A 13,924-nucleotide genomic window follows, 5' to 3' on the forward strand; every position below is an offset into this window, starting at 1 on the left:
CCCCAGCGCGGCGGCTCGCCTTCATTTTTATTTTTTTCCACCGGACTGCTGTGGCTGCGAGGGAGCAAGGGCCCTGCCTGTGCGTCTGCCTGCACCACTGCCTGCCTCCCTGCCTGCCTCCCTGCCCCCTGCCTGCACTCCTGCCTGCCTGCCTCCTTGCCAGCCTCCCTGCGCCCCTGCCTGCCTGCGCCCCTGCCTGCGCCCCTGCCTGCCTGCGCCCCTGCCTGCATGCTGTGCAGTTCTCCAGCGCCGCCGGCATGGTGTGGGCTGTGGTGGCTGCAGGATACCCTCCTCCCGCTCCTCCTGCTCCTCCTGCTCCTCCTCCTGTTACCCGGCTGGAGGGAGGGTGGCAGCCCCCCAGCGAAGGTGCTGCCCAGCAGCATCCTGGGGCTCCTGGGGGGGCCAGGGCCGGCTGCGGGTCAGGAGCTGTGGCTGGCCGTGGCCGTGGCCGTGGCCGTGCTGGGATGGCAGCAAGGAAGTGTTGCCCACGGGGGTCTTCATGGCATCGGCCCCATCGCTCCCTCCACGTGCTGGGGTCCGGCCAGTGCTGCCAACACGTGGGTGCACGCAGAGCCTCAGCACCCATCACCCTGCGCCGGCCATGCCGTGTTCTAGTGTGCCGCGGTGACAGAGGGACAGACCAGGGTGGAAAAAATGAGTGGAAAAAGGCAAAAAGACATGGTCCATCTTGTTTCCAGTAGGTTTAGATGTTGAAGGATCCATTGGAGAGAAACATCTTCCTTTGTGCTCATGCGATGCCGGGGGCCTTACACATTGTGTGTAGTACCGTGGTGCCCCGGCTTAACCACAGCTCTTAGTCACCTTATGTAACATTAGCAATTTCTTCATCTCTCTTTCTTTTTTTTTTAATTTTTCTTTTTTTTTTTTTTTTTCCCCTCGCAGGCAGATCAGATGAAGCAAGTTTATCCCCAGTCTGAAATGGAATGTTTTCTGAAGCGGGCAGCGCGGCCCTTGCGGGCTCATGGGGTTTTCCTGTGGGAAGAGCCAGTGGAGCCGATGCGGTGACATCCCCCCAGGATGGGGATGCTGTCCAGATCAGAAGCGCAGCTGTATGCTGGGGTGTGGTAGGTGGGGACCCCCTTCTGTACACAGGGACCCTAAGCCCCTAAGGAAAAGATCGACCTTCCTAAAGCAGTGCTTTACATTAAATATATGTTTCATTATAGGAACACTGGAGGAATAAAAAACATGTAAGTGCTAAGAAATATGTGCTCTAAAAACCTTACGGCTAAACAAGTGCCAAGGATGTTTGTTCACACACCAGCGGAACACTGATGGCAAAGGGATAAAATCCAGTGAAAAGGCTGCGCGGAGAGTGTGTCCGGGATCATGAGCAGCGCTACCGCTCCCAGTGCCCTTTTCCCTTGGGCTGGAAAATGTGTCTTGCCACTGACTTTCACACCATGCCCTCGTGCTGCCCCATCTGCCAGCCGGCCCCGTGCGGCTGAGCTCGCACTGGGCTGGCGTCGCTCAGGGATTTTGCCATTTGTAGCTGCAAGGAGTCTTAAGGAGGTTGTAACCCTCAATTAGGGATCTGTGTAACTTTCTAATGATGGGAGTGATTGCGGGGTGAGGGAAATGTGCTGCTGTACGTGGTCCTTCCTGCCAAACTTGCAGCCAGAGCAGATCCTTATAGCCCAGCAATAAATCCCCCAAATGAAAGGTTTACGATGGAAATTCTGACAAACCCTTAACTAACACATTACAAATGGCAGCTTTAAAATTCAGTAGCTATAAGCTAAATTAGCAGGAGTGGGGGCAGCCTTCGAGGATTGCTGTAGCGAGCCAGCCGTGGCCCGGAGGCCTTGCCTTGATAAAGATGTGCAGCAACGCTATAGCTTTTAATTGGCTTTTAATGTTTGTAAGAAACTTTTGTTGGTCTAATTTGCAGGTGCAAAATGAGGGATGCTCCTTTGGTTTTCCACAAAGTTTTTGACCATCCCTCGGGTGAGAAGAGAAGCCTGGTTGGTTTAAGGGATTTTGTCCTATAGAGGATGGAGTCCTTGTTCTCTGCGGCTTCCCGGAGTGCTAGCCGCGTCCCTTGCTGGCTGCCCGGTGCCATCAGGTGCTCTGGGATGTCGCTGTCACACGAACAAGCTCAGACAGCACAGCAAAACCTGTGTCGCCCTACTGGCAGCCAGCAAACAGCACAGAGCGCATTTTAATTGTTTTCTGATGTTTTTCCTATTCCCTCTCCCCAAAGGCATGCAGGGACCTGGGGCTCCGCTGCAGTGTTGCCTTCCTCGGAATCAGGGCACCCTTGTGCAGTGCCCTGCTAATGCCCAGGGAAATTTTCTCTCAGTTTTAATGGGTTTAGGCTGACCCTGGGACCTGCAGAGGCTTGTCTGTCTGTCATGTGCTGTGCAAGGGTTTGTGGAGTGGGGGGTGGAGGGTGTGTGAGGTTCAGCTGTGGATGAGTCTGGGCAGGACCTGGCAGTGTGGCTGGGGAGGTGGGGAGGTGGGCCAGTGCTTCCCCCAGGCCGGGGGCTGCCCCGGGGGATTGGGGGGGGCGGGGCGGGCGGTGAGGGCTGCAGCCTTCCCCGGCCACTGCAGGATGCCTGCCCGTGCCCCAGAGCCCAGTGGGGGTGTCGGTGGGTGACCCGATGTAATTTGCTGGTGCTGGGTTAATGGTTGGACTCGACGATGTTAAGAGTCTCGTTCGACCTAAACGATTCCAGGATTCTGTGACTGAGCTTCCATTCGGCGCATCACGGTGCCGCGACCAGGTTACCATCAGCTCTGCCTCAAGTGCTACCAAAACACTTTATTATCTTTATTGTTCACTATTGCTCCAGCACAGTGCCCAGCCTTTAAGCTCAGTGTTCCATTTCCCCTTGGTGAATCTTTTCTAAGTCTAAATTCTGCAGACGTGACCAGGTCTCCTTTGCCCTAGGAAGGATTCACCCTCCTCCTGCCCAGTAACAGGCTCAGATGCCCATCTCTGCTGCTCAAATCGCCTCCTCCTCCGGTCAGCAGTGCTTCCAAGCTGCGGAAAAGGACGTTTCTCTTCCAATGGCTTGTTAAATACATTTTTTAAACACTACTTGTGTTGCTGGTTTATTTTACAGCCAAACATTTTGATTTGCTGTGCAGCAGTCAGTTCACGAGAGCAGCTGCTGAAGCAGAACAGCAGAATCTCTTTGCAAATGGTTATGTGCCTAAAGGTTGCGGGGTGATGCACCGGGGCCAGCAAGGTGCCTTACGTGAGCCTATGTCTCCCAACATGTATTAAGTAAATTTTTTAGGAACGCTACTTTAATCATCTTGTGTCAATGAGTAGTGCCCTGCCGTGTGCATCCCTGTGCGGTGATGTTTTAGGAGGTAAATTATTGAGTAGTGCATGGTGTGAAATGCAGCTGTCCTGCAAAGCGCCTGGGAGAGAGCAGCTGGGAGGGGAGGGAGTTACTGCTAGGGGCAATCCGTAGGTCTGAACAAAGGGATCTGATTTCTACATCTGGGTCTGGCCATAACTATTTCTCCAGTACTTACTCTCTGTATATAGTAATTTGACTTTTATACATGTTACGGTTTGTTTATCCCTCCTTCTAGCTTGCTCCTTCATTGCTAAGAAACGAATTTGCTGTGGAGAAATTGGACCAGCGTGTTGTGGTTTCAGGACGCTACTGACAAATCTCCTCTCTGCATTGGTAAACAGGAGATTTGCCCCGCAATATGTATTTGTTTTAGGCACGACTTCATTTCCAGCATTTGCTTTGATCGGGGCGCTTGGAAGGCGAGCCGTGTCATGTGGTGGGTTTGTCCAGTAAAAATACAATTAGAGGCTTCAGTTTCAGTGTTTGCACGAACGCTCGCTTGTGGATAATCGACAGCCCAAAAATTAATCCCAGATCTCTGTCCACAAACAAAGTTAGCTCGAGGGGTGCAGCTTCGCAGAGTTGTCCTCTTCACTCTTGCATGACCGTTGTCAGAGTTTATATATTGCAATTTCTTACATCTCAGTGGGGAGGGATATGTTTTCCCCTGCTTCATATCCCATCACTAAGAATTGTTTGGAAAATTCAGATGCCAGTCACGTGTGGTTTATAACTGTTGTAACCACAGATGGTGTGAAAGAGAAGGAAAACTGGTGTCCAAAACACCTCCGGTACCTTCTTTTACATCCTTGAACACTAAAACCAGGTTCTGGGACTCAAATCACAGGTTTCCCAACAGGTCATGCACTGTGAAGGTGTCGTAGCTATTGCTCTGAAGCTGTTGTGTTTTTTGGATGACAACGCTGTGCAGGGACGGACAGAAGTCACGGTGCCTGGGAAATGGGATCTTCCAAAACCGATACGCTTTGCAAATGAAGAAGTCGAGCAGAGCAGAGGAGCTTGGTGAGCCAACATCGATGGAGCAGGAGGTGGGACGGGCTCCAGCAGGACCTCTGCAGGGGGACCTGGCAGCTGGTTTGGTTTCCTTCCGTTCCGGTTCGTGGTTTTGATGGATTATTCTGCTTCCAGCCATCACCTCCCTTCGTGGGAATGGGAGCTGTGGAGAAAGAAGGATAATTGTGGGGCAAACGTAACGAGGGTTTGGCTTGGTCTGTCCTGTGAGAGGGTGTAACGATGGCTTTTAGCGACACCAGGCAGGGCAGTGGTATTTTCAAGCGTGATCCCATCCCCTGGACAGTATCTCATGAAATTTCTTGTCATTTTTCAGCTGAGGCAGTGGTCAGCCTCCATAGGGAAGCAGAGGAGATGGCCAGCCATTTCCGTAATGCTCCCCAGGTGCTGTGGCCTCACACTGCCAAGCTGAAAAGGAAAAATAGTGGGAATAAGCACACTGAAGGCTCTGCCTGCTATGGGGCAGGCAGGGCAGGGCAGGGCTCTGCCGCAGGAGGTGGAGAGAGTGTAGGAAGTTCTCCAGGAGAAGACAGACCAGCTGGAAAAAGGGATGCCCCCGACGGGGTGTCTGGGGAAGAGGCTTGAAGAAAAGCCAAAGCAAACAGTGGGTGCAGATGCTGGGGAGGAGAATGCAGCTTGACAGGAGAGGAGGTGGGAAACAATGAGCTGTCCAGAGCACGAGCCGCTTCTGGGAGCAGAGACCATCTGCTCTTCACCAGCCTGAATGGTGCCGAGCCGCATCCCACATTCCTTTGTTCCCCAGTTTAAAGGGAATTGCAGGCTGCCAGTGCTGAAAGCCAAACACAGACCCTGAGAGTTCAGCCACATCTTACCTTTTGTCTGAATTTCCTCCGTCTCCTTCTCCTGAAGCATCTTCTCTTGCAGCCATTAGCTTGTAGCACATTTTTACACCTCAGAGTCCCGAGTAGGTGGATGAAAAGCCCAGGAGGATGTTGCACTTAGCAGAAATTAAACAAACTGTGCACGCAAGGTGGGATAGTTGGGAAAGTCTCTGTGTGGCTTTAGCCAGATAGCTAGGGAATTCAGAGAGGATAAAGTGACCCTAGAAGTATATGCAGCACGCAAAAGTGGCAGAGGCGAATAAATAAAAACTACTTTCAACTCAGTAACCTAATAATAAGTCTTAGAGTCGTAAATCTGGCTAGATAATAATGATGGGTTGAGCCCGCTCTGCCAGGAGGGGCGAGGGTGCTGTGAGTGGCTGTTAACCTAAAGCAGGGGGACAGAGATGGAGCGGAGAGCTGTGACATGTGAGAGCCAGATAGAGTTTTTAAATATTATTTTTTTTAATGTAGGGTTAATGCACGGATGAACTAAAGCAGCTTCATACCTCTGGAAATCATTTACTTGGCAGCTGGGGGGAAAGGTATTTTTCTATGGCATGTCTTCCATTGCATGGCCCTCCTGGGCAGTCGTGCTCTTGGAAATGGTTTTGTCTCTTGTAAAAAAGCCTGACATTTTACCAGACACATTTTGTGTGATCACTTTTTTGTAGTGTTGCTGGACACAGATGTCCACACTCGACACATGCCTTGTACAGAGGAAGCTGCCATCAGAGGGGGCCCCCCTCTGTCACACATTAAGGGTGGCACGACAGAGGCAGAGCTAAGTGTTGTGGCTGCTTTTTCCTTGGCTGCTGGTGTGGCTTTTAGTGCTGCAAAAACACTGGTTGTTCTTTTACTGTTTGCATTTCCTCCTATCTGTACTCCATGCATATACGTTATGTATAGAATAGATTCTCTGTTTACTTCAGTGAAGTAATGGACCAAAATGCATCCTTTGGGCATCTTGTGAGCACTCGGTTCAGTTGTCAGTCCCAGGCCTTTTGTGCTTTGCTAGATTTGCAGTGCTGGCTCTGGGTGCTTCCCGCACCAGAAGGTGTACGTACACTGGGTACACTGGGGGTATGTACACCCCCAGCCTGACGCCGTGCCATAGGCTCCGCACTCAGCGCCCTGCGGCTGCACAGCTCTGCTGGGGGAAGCGGGATGATTAAACACCTTTCAGGGTCACATCCATCACCTTTAGTCTCCACGGTGGTAAGATTTGCAGGTCACTCACCAGGTGCTGTTTGAATGCCCAGTGGCTTCATCCCAAAGACAGGAGCAATAAAGGAAATTCAGGCTTTTCTAAACTCTGCCCAGCCGCCGGTACCCAAGCCCTTGCATTGGGATGGGTAAAACACCGCATCCGAGAGCATTTTAAAGGACTTCATCAAGGTTCGTCTAAAATCGAGGCACTTTTAAGCTGCATTAAATAAACGCCAGCCAGCTGGGCTCTGTCTGGGGAGTGCTCCTGCTCCTTCCCAGGCAGGCAGCAGTGGGGGCAGGACCCCGACGAGCCCGGAGCTGGAGCCGCCAGCCCCACGCAGGGACGCCGGTGGGTTGCTGTTGGCTGGGTGTAGATGCAGGTGCAACCTCTGGCCCCATGGATGTCCGTCCCTGCACGTCACCTGCCCTTGCTGCCTGGCTCACATAGGAGTTTAAGTTTGGGTTGTGTGGGTTTTTTGCCTTGTGGCACTGCTCTGTGCTTTGAACTTTGTTTCTTGCTGGTTTTCCCCGACTCCTTCGTTCTGCTGTTGTTTTGTGTTGGGTTTTTTTTTCAGCAAAATGAGTTGCAGGCTCGTTCAACAGCGCTATTAAGGGTTCAGCCGTAACCAGCTCATTGCTCAGGATTACCCCGGCTGCAATCCCGTGCCTGCACATGCTCCTGTGCGGGGGCTTTCTGCGGGAGCATGGCTGCAGCGGGGGTCCCGGCTCCCCCACAGGGGCTGAGCACCGGGGGGGTCCGAGGGCTTCCCACAGGCAGGCTCCTTGCTGCCAGACCAGACCTGCCCGTGAGCAATCCAGGGTAGGGATGGTCTTTATCACTTACCCACCACTATGTGTGTGGGTTTTTTTGTCGAGGTGGTGTATTAAACCTTTATTATATTTATGTAACTCCTGGGGTAATATGATCTGAATTTAATTACTGGAGCCAGTTTTCTTTCTGAATGCATCTGAAGAGCTTGTCAAAAGCCTGTGGTTAAGTCTTTTGCGCTCATGTTTAACGCGATACAAATGTGGATGGCTTGGTGTAAACACGTGCACCAGGGCTCTTGGACACTGAGGGCGAAGGCGGCCGTGAGCCCCGTGTCGCTTTGCGGGGGCTTTGCCTCTGCACGGCAGCTCTGTCGGCAAAGCCCTGCATCGAATGTGGGCGCCCCTTGATTTTTGGCTATGGATGCAATACTGCACCGTGTCCCAGCCAGGTTTGGTAGGAGACCACCTGGAAACACCCGGTACAGAGCATGCAAGGCAAGGAGAAGCCCAGATATTCAGGGCTGGAAGCTGGTGCCTCTCCGGCAGCCAGGGAGAGGAAGGAGGAGGAGGAATCCACTGCAAAAATGTTCTCAAACATGGTTGAATGGGGGTGAGCAGCTCCAAAAGTGAGATTCTGAGAAAAGCAGTGCTAAATAATGACAGGTAGCAGCCTCTGTCTGAAGGGATATTTTTACTGGGCCGGCAGCAGGAAGCATAATTTTCTTTAAATGACATGTATATCTAGACCATGCTGTAATACAAAGCCAGCCAGGGCGGCGCTTTTCTAAAGTGGGAAATTACATTTCGTAATGCGTACAGCACATTCAGTGGGCAGGGAATGCAGCTGGGGGTCAGCAAGTGTTTGCCGGCCGCTGGATCCAGGGATGCTGCCGCACACCAGGGCAGCGCAGATGAAAAATATCTGTTTTCTGCCATGTCCCCATCAGCAATGGGGCACGTTTCCCCCTCCGAACTCTGTAGATTTAAAATAGGCATTTGGGTTCTTTTTTTCTACAAACATGAGGTATCATTCGTGGCCAGAATGAACATATATTTGTACTGATGTGGCTGTAATTATAGTATTCTATATATGTTGTGTACAATAGATGTATTATCCTTGTACCCCTGGCACTGCTGTTGTTAAGAGGCTATTGATGCTTCAGTTACAAAACTTGTTTTTTCCAGAGGTTTCTAAGTTTCCATAAAAGTCTATTCTGGGCTGAAACTCTGTGCCAAGTCTTAGGCCAAGATTGAAAATTCTTTTCTGAAATTTTATTTTGAGCCAGTTTGAGTGTTGTTACAGAAGGTGCATAAGGGCACAGAGTAAATTTTTTGTCTTGCGTACTATGAGCAACTCTGACTTCTAAAGAATTTGTTTTGCATAACCATTCTGGAGATGCAAAATGCTGCCATCCCCAGCAGGGATTTAACCCCTGTTCTTTATACACGAGTATAAAGTGCCATTGGTATTGGCCTGTACTTGGTATTTGTGCCCTGCTTCTGAGTGTCAGGGAGGTTTTTGGTGGCAAAGAGCTCCTGGCTTTGGCACCAGCGGAGCACCCTCCTCAGCTGGGTGCAGCTGCAGGCTTTGGGCAGCAAGTGCTGAAGGAAGTTGGGTTTTGCACGGTTTATTTTAGTCTCCTTCTAGCCCACAGAAAGAGGCAGGTCTCTAAATTAGGTGGTCTGAATTACTTTTGAAGGGCTTCCCTGGCAGAGAATCCAGGCTCTAGCACTAGATGATGCAAATACATCACCCTTGTGCTTATATACAGGTTTATCGATGCAAACACATCATTTCTAGTAAGTATGGAATGTATCTCCTCTCTAAAGCCTGTTCTGTCTTCTTGCAAGCCATAGCCTCTGCTCCGGAGGGTGGAATAATTGCTTCCAGAAAAAGCTACCTAGTTTCTGAGAATGGGCTTAACTGTTGGTGGCAACTTCTCTGATTAATTAAACCTTAAAAAAAATCCAGAGAAGCCTGCTTTTTTAACAGCTTTATTTTGCTTCAATCTGGATGAAACCACAGCAGGTGAAAGAAGCCGGGAAGCAGCAGCGGTTCCTGCTTGGTCCATGCTCTGCTGGGCACCCCTGATGCTCCTAATGATGAACTGTGCTGCATGCTGCCTTACAGCTGAACAAAACTCACCGTAATGAAAAAAGGCACAAGCACATTACTGTGGTTTTGTTCTCCCCACCTGTGTTCTGCTGAAGTGCTGGGCACTCAGGAAATGGTGTCTCCAAATAGAAGCAGGACACAATGGGGAACTCATTTTTTTCACCTGTAATTTGTTCTGCCCGGCACAGTCTCTAGTAACGATCCCTGGAAGAAAGGAAAGAGCAGTTCTTCAATGCAGACAGACCCTCAGCGGAGAGGAGGCAGGCTGCTGGCACGAGGCTGAAAACCTGCTGTCAGCGCTGGGCTTCAAGGGAATCACAACCTGGGAGGACTTGCAGGCACTGGTTTGGATGCAGGAGGACCGGGGTGTTGGGGGAGAGCATCTGTGCCCTCTGAGTGCATGATGAGGATATCTATGATTTACAAGTCTAAATGTTGTTTCTTTTTTTTTATTTCTGCTTTCTGGAAAGCAAAAGAGCTCTTAGATGCCAAAGGAAGAGTGTGCCAAGGACTCCCAGCGTCAGTCGCCCCTTGGTGGTGGTCACTCGGTCCACCTGTGACAGCGATGAGCCCGAGGTCAGGAGAGCACCTGCAGCACAGAAACAGCATGGCCAGTGCCCGAGCCAGCTGTTTGCGTGAGAAAAATGCATATAAACAGTAACAAGGAGTGGGCCAGGAGCAGGACTCAAGTCAGTTAATAAGGAGATGCTAAGTCCAAAGGAAAATGTAAAATAATTTCTGTATTTGAATCTGAGCAATTTATGTGGTGAGCCTCTGGTTCTCAGAGGGCTCTGCAAAGCTCTGATAAAAAGAGAAACAGTGAAAGCGCAGCTGCTTACCTGAAGCTTCTGCATCGCTGGACAAAATCATTCCAACATTCCTGGGCTTTTTGCAAACTCTCTGCAGAATGGCAAGAGCAATCGGAGCAGGCGCGTTCTTTCCAGCTGAGACACAAAAGCCGCAGGGGACAGAAGGGCCACATCCACCTAACTGAAATCTGAGAATAATGTTCCAGCTCTGGCCATCGATTTGTTGTCTCGCTACTGAACTTGTGCTCCCCTCTCAACACAGCACAAGAAAGGACGGGCAGAACCTTCCATCCTTTGTATGTTGATGGCAAGGAACAGGCTGCTGTGCTGCAGGCATCTCCTACCCGCTGTGCTCCATGGCCAGGCGTCGTGGGGTTCGCCGTCCTTTCACCAGCAGGATGAGCAGGGATGCTACCGGAGAATTTGGAAATGTCCTTGGCACTTTTAATGCTTACTTTTTTTTCTTTTTACTTTTTTAATGCTTACTGTTTTTTCTTTTTACTTTTGAAAGGCTGAGTCACTACCTACTCAACAAAAGGAAATTGAGTTGATCATGTTTCCTTTCTGAAACACGATGGATTAGTGCATTACAACTGCAGCGCAATGAACTGCGTTTCCATAATATCCTGTTGACAGAACTCCTTAGGTGAGCACCTGTGCACAACTTTCTTTTTTCAAAGAAATACTTCTGTCAGGAGATCCTTTAAAAAGAAAGTGGAAGGAACGGCCATCCACATCAGGCAGGGAAGAAGTGCCATTCCACATGTGCCGCTGTGGTTTCAGAGCTCATGATGCGACACGGAGTCCATCAGCCCAAAGTGATGAGAACTGGAAAAAAATCCCACTGCTTCAGCATGAGCTGTCAGTCATTTAGGTACAGAAAACAAACTGGAGGCTTACTGGCATAAGCACCAGCAAAATGGGGAGTTCAGATGTTTGAATTCCTTAAAGTGTTGAATTCTATATTCCAAACTCAAGCGCTGCTTGCTTGCCTACGCAGAGCAGAAACAGGGTGCTAAGGAGAGCTGGGGACCGGGCAGTCCTGGCGCTGGGTCGCCTCCGTAGGTGCTGCGTACCTGGAAAGCGAGGGCAGCCCCCACGCCCCCGGCACAGGGAGGTGGTGGGGTGCTGCCCTGCAGCTCAAGGACAAATGTTGCCATGGTCTGGATGTCCTCAGCCCGTATCGCCAGCAGCCGCTTGGGGTTGGACTGGGACCAGCACATCACCCCCCTGATCTCCGTGCACATTTTTTAAGTATAAACAGAGACCACCACAAACATCAAAGTGCCCAGAATTCGGCTTCTGTTCCATTTAATGCTGGATGGATCAAGCCAAGAAGTGTTGGGTGGGTTGGGTTGGTTTTTTTGGAAGCTCAAGTTATGCCATTTTATTTACTCAGTCTTCATTAGGCTAAACTAAAGGGCATTATTTAATTCAGTACTTTTATCTAATGCTTGTTGTCAAGGGGGAAACTACTGAAAAAAGGAAGTTTCCAGTTACGGGTTGAAGCAAGCCTTCCTGCTGGCTCTTTGTTTTTCCCTAAAGGAAGTGCTAGCACAAAGGTTGGGTGGGATTTGACCATTTTCTGTATGTGAAGGATCTGAAGAAGCCTGGCCCCACCGATGCTGGGCCGCCCGTTCTTGGGGGTCACCTGGTGGAAGCAGCCTCCCCCCCAAAAGTCCAACCCAAACCTCCCTCCTGAAACCTCCCCTGCAAAAATCTGCCCCCCAGAGCCCCCTCCCCAAAACCTTGCCCCACAATCCCTTCCCCTGAAATCCACACCCCCAAACCACCCCCCCAAACCCTCCCCCTCCAAACCCTTTCCCCCCACTCCCCCACACCACCACCCCCCGAGCCTCGCCATACCGGCCCACGGGATTTCTGCTGCTGGGGGCCGCCGGTCCCCGCTCCAGGGCTGGGGCTCGGCTCTGGGCATCTCCAGACAGGAGATCTTCGCTGGGGTGAGGTGTGAAGGCAGAGGCTCCTGCAGGGCCACCACGCCTGCCCCTGCTGGCCCTGCTCCCACTGCTGGGCTTTGAGACCCTTTTCTTCTTGTCTGGATGAGGACAGAGTCTCCTGATTCAGTTTTCCAAGGAAAAATGTAGAGTCCATCACGCTGCTACTGAGTTGCACCGGGGCACCCGTGGTGCTCGTGTGATGCTTGTGCAGCTCCTCAGGTGCACAAAACCAGCTCCAACAAGGCATTTCCAGTGCTGTTGCCTGGAGCTGCTGAGCTCCTCCTGGAGCCGCTGGTCCTGGGGGAGCGCCGGGAGCTGCCCGCTTCCCTCCCTTCCGCTGCAGCGCTCCAGATGTTCCCACCACCTCTGGGCTTCATCCTGTGCTCAGCCTTTCCCAGCAACTTGCAGGAGGTGTTGAGGAAAACAAGCGGCTTGTGCTCACAGGGATGGGAAGAGGATCATTAAGATTTTGGTGATTTGATTTTTTTTTTTTAATCAATTAAGCTTTGAGTGCATCCCGCTCGTCAGCAAAAAGTGAGGCTGGGGCTGGTGAGGGGCCTGGCCAGGGGGTGACCGAGCGGGAAACGTCACGCGGTGTCGAGCCACTGAGGCAGGGATGCAACAGGCGGAGATGACAGGAGTTCATCGTTGGTATTCAAGGCAGCATTTTCAATGCCTTAATTATATTTTGGGTAATGGCATAAAATACCGGCAGCCGCCTGGATGCCAGCGGGAACTGGCAGTGCTGGGTGCGTCCAGGCGGCTCCCACCCAGGCGTAAATCCCTGTGCCTACCTCCAGCCCCTTCCTCTGGGCATTGGCTGGGAGGTGGGGGGGTCCCTGGGAGAGGGGGGGTCCTCAGGGGGGTGTCCCAGGGAGTTGGGGGTCCCTGGGAATTGAGGGTTCTTTGGAGGAGGGGAGCGGAGGTCCCTGGGATGGTGGGGTTCCGGGGAGAGGGGGTGTTTCTGAGGAGGGGTCCCTGGGAGGGGGGGGGGCCTTGGGGGTGATCATTGGGAGAGAGGACGGTGGTCCTTGGAAGGGTGGGGGTCCTCGGGTGGGTTTCGGAGAGGGGTGTCATTGGGGGTGGGGGTTCCGGTAGAGGAGTGTCATCGCGATGGGAGGGGGCTCCCCGGACGGGGGTGCCATTTGTGGGGGGGTTCCCGGGAGGGGGGTCGCCGGGAGAGGGGTCCCGGCGCTGCGGTGCGGCCCGGCCCGGGGGCGGGGGGGCTGCGCGGCGTGGGGTGCGCTCCGCCCGGGGCGGTGCAGCGCGGCCCCGGCCCTGCGCCCGGCGGGGAGCGGCGCAGCGCAGCGGCGGGGGCGGCGGGGGGCTCCGGCGGGCGGGGCGGGGCGCGGGGGCGGCCCCCCGGTGCGGACGGGAAGGGGAAGGCCGAGGCCGGCGGAGGAAGAGGAGGAGCCGTGCCGCACCTGCCGGGCGCGGCGGGCCGAGCGGCTGGTCCCGGTGAGGGTGCCGCGGGCGGTGGTGCGGGGCCGCCGCGGGAGGCCGGGCAGCCGGGGGGAGGCCGGGCCCGCGCTGCCGTTGCCGGTTGCGGGAGCGCCCGGCAGCGAGGGGCTTCGGGGAGCGGGGCCGGCGCCTGCGTGCGGACCCGCAGTGGGGCCGGGTGCGGGGAGCGGCGCGGGGTGCGGAGCCGCCGGGGGCCGGGTGCGGGGAGCGGGACCGAGTGCGGAGCCCCAGTGGGGCCGGGTGCGGGGAGCGGGACCGAGTGCGGAGCCGCCGGGGGCCGGGCCGGCTGGGGGGAGCCGTGCTGGATGCGGAGCCCCGGCGGGGCCGGGTGCGGGGGCTGGTGGGGAGAGCGGTGCGGGGTGCGGAGCCCCCGGCGGGCGGGCGGATGCGG

General features: G+C 53.4%; 1 long non-coding RNA gene across 1 annotated transcript; it reads left to right on the plus strand.

Moving 5' to 3' along the window:
* Nucleotides 1-204: 204 nt before the first annotated feature.
* On the plus strand, nt 205-3,064 carry LOC119140881. Its single transcript, XR_005101779.1, has 2 exons — nt 205-1,968; nt 2,915-3,064. It is a non-coding gene; the product is annotated as an uncharacterized LOC119140881 (long non-coding RNA).
* Nucleotides 3,065-13,924: the final 10,860 nt, after the last annotated feature.

Source organism: Falco rusticolus, chromosome 1 (genome assembly GCF_015220075.1).
Source record: "Falco rusticolus isolate bFalRus1 chromosome 1, bFalRus1.pri, whole genome shotgun sequence".
Classification (NCBI taxonomy): domain Eukaryota; kingdom Metazoa; phylum Chordata; class Aves; order Falconiformes; family Falconidae; genus Falco; species Falco rusticolus.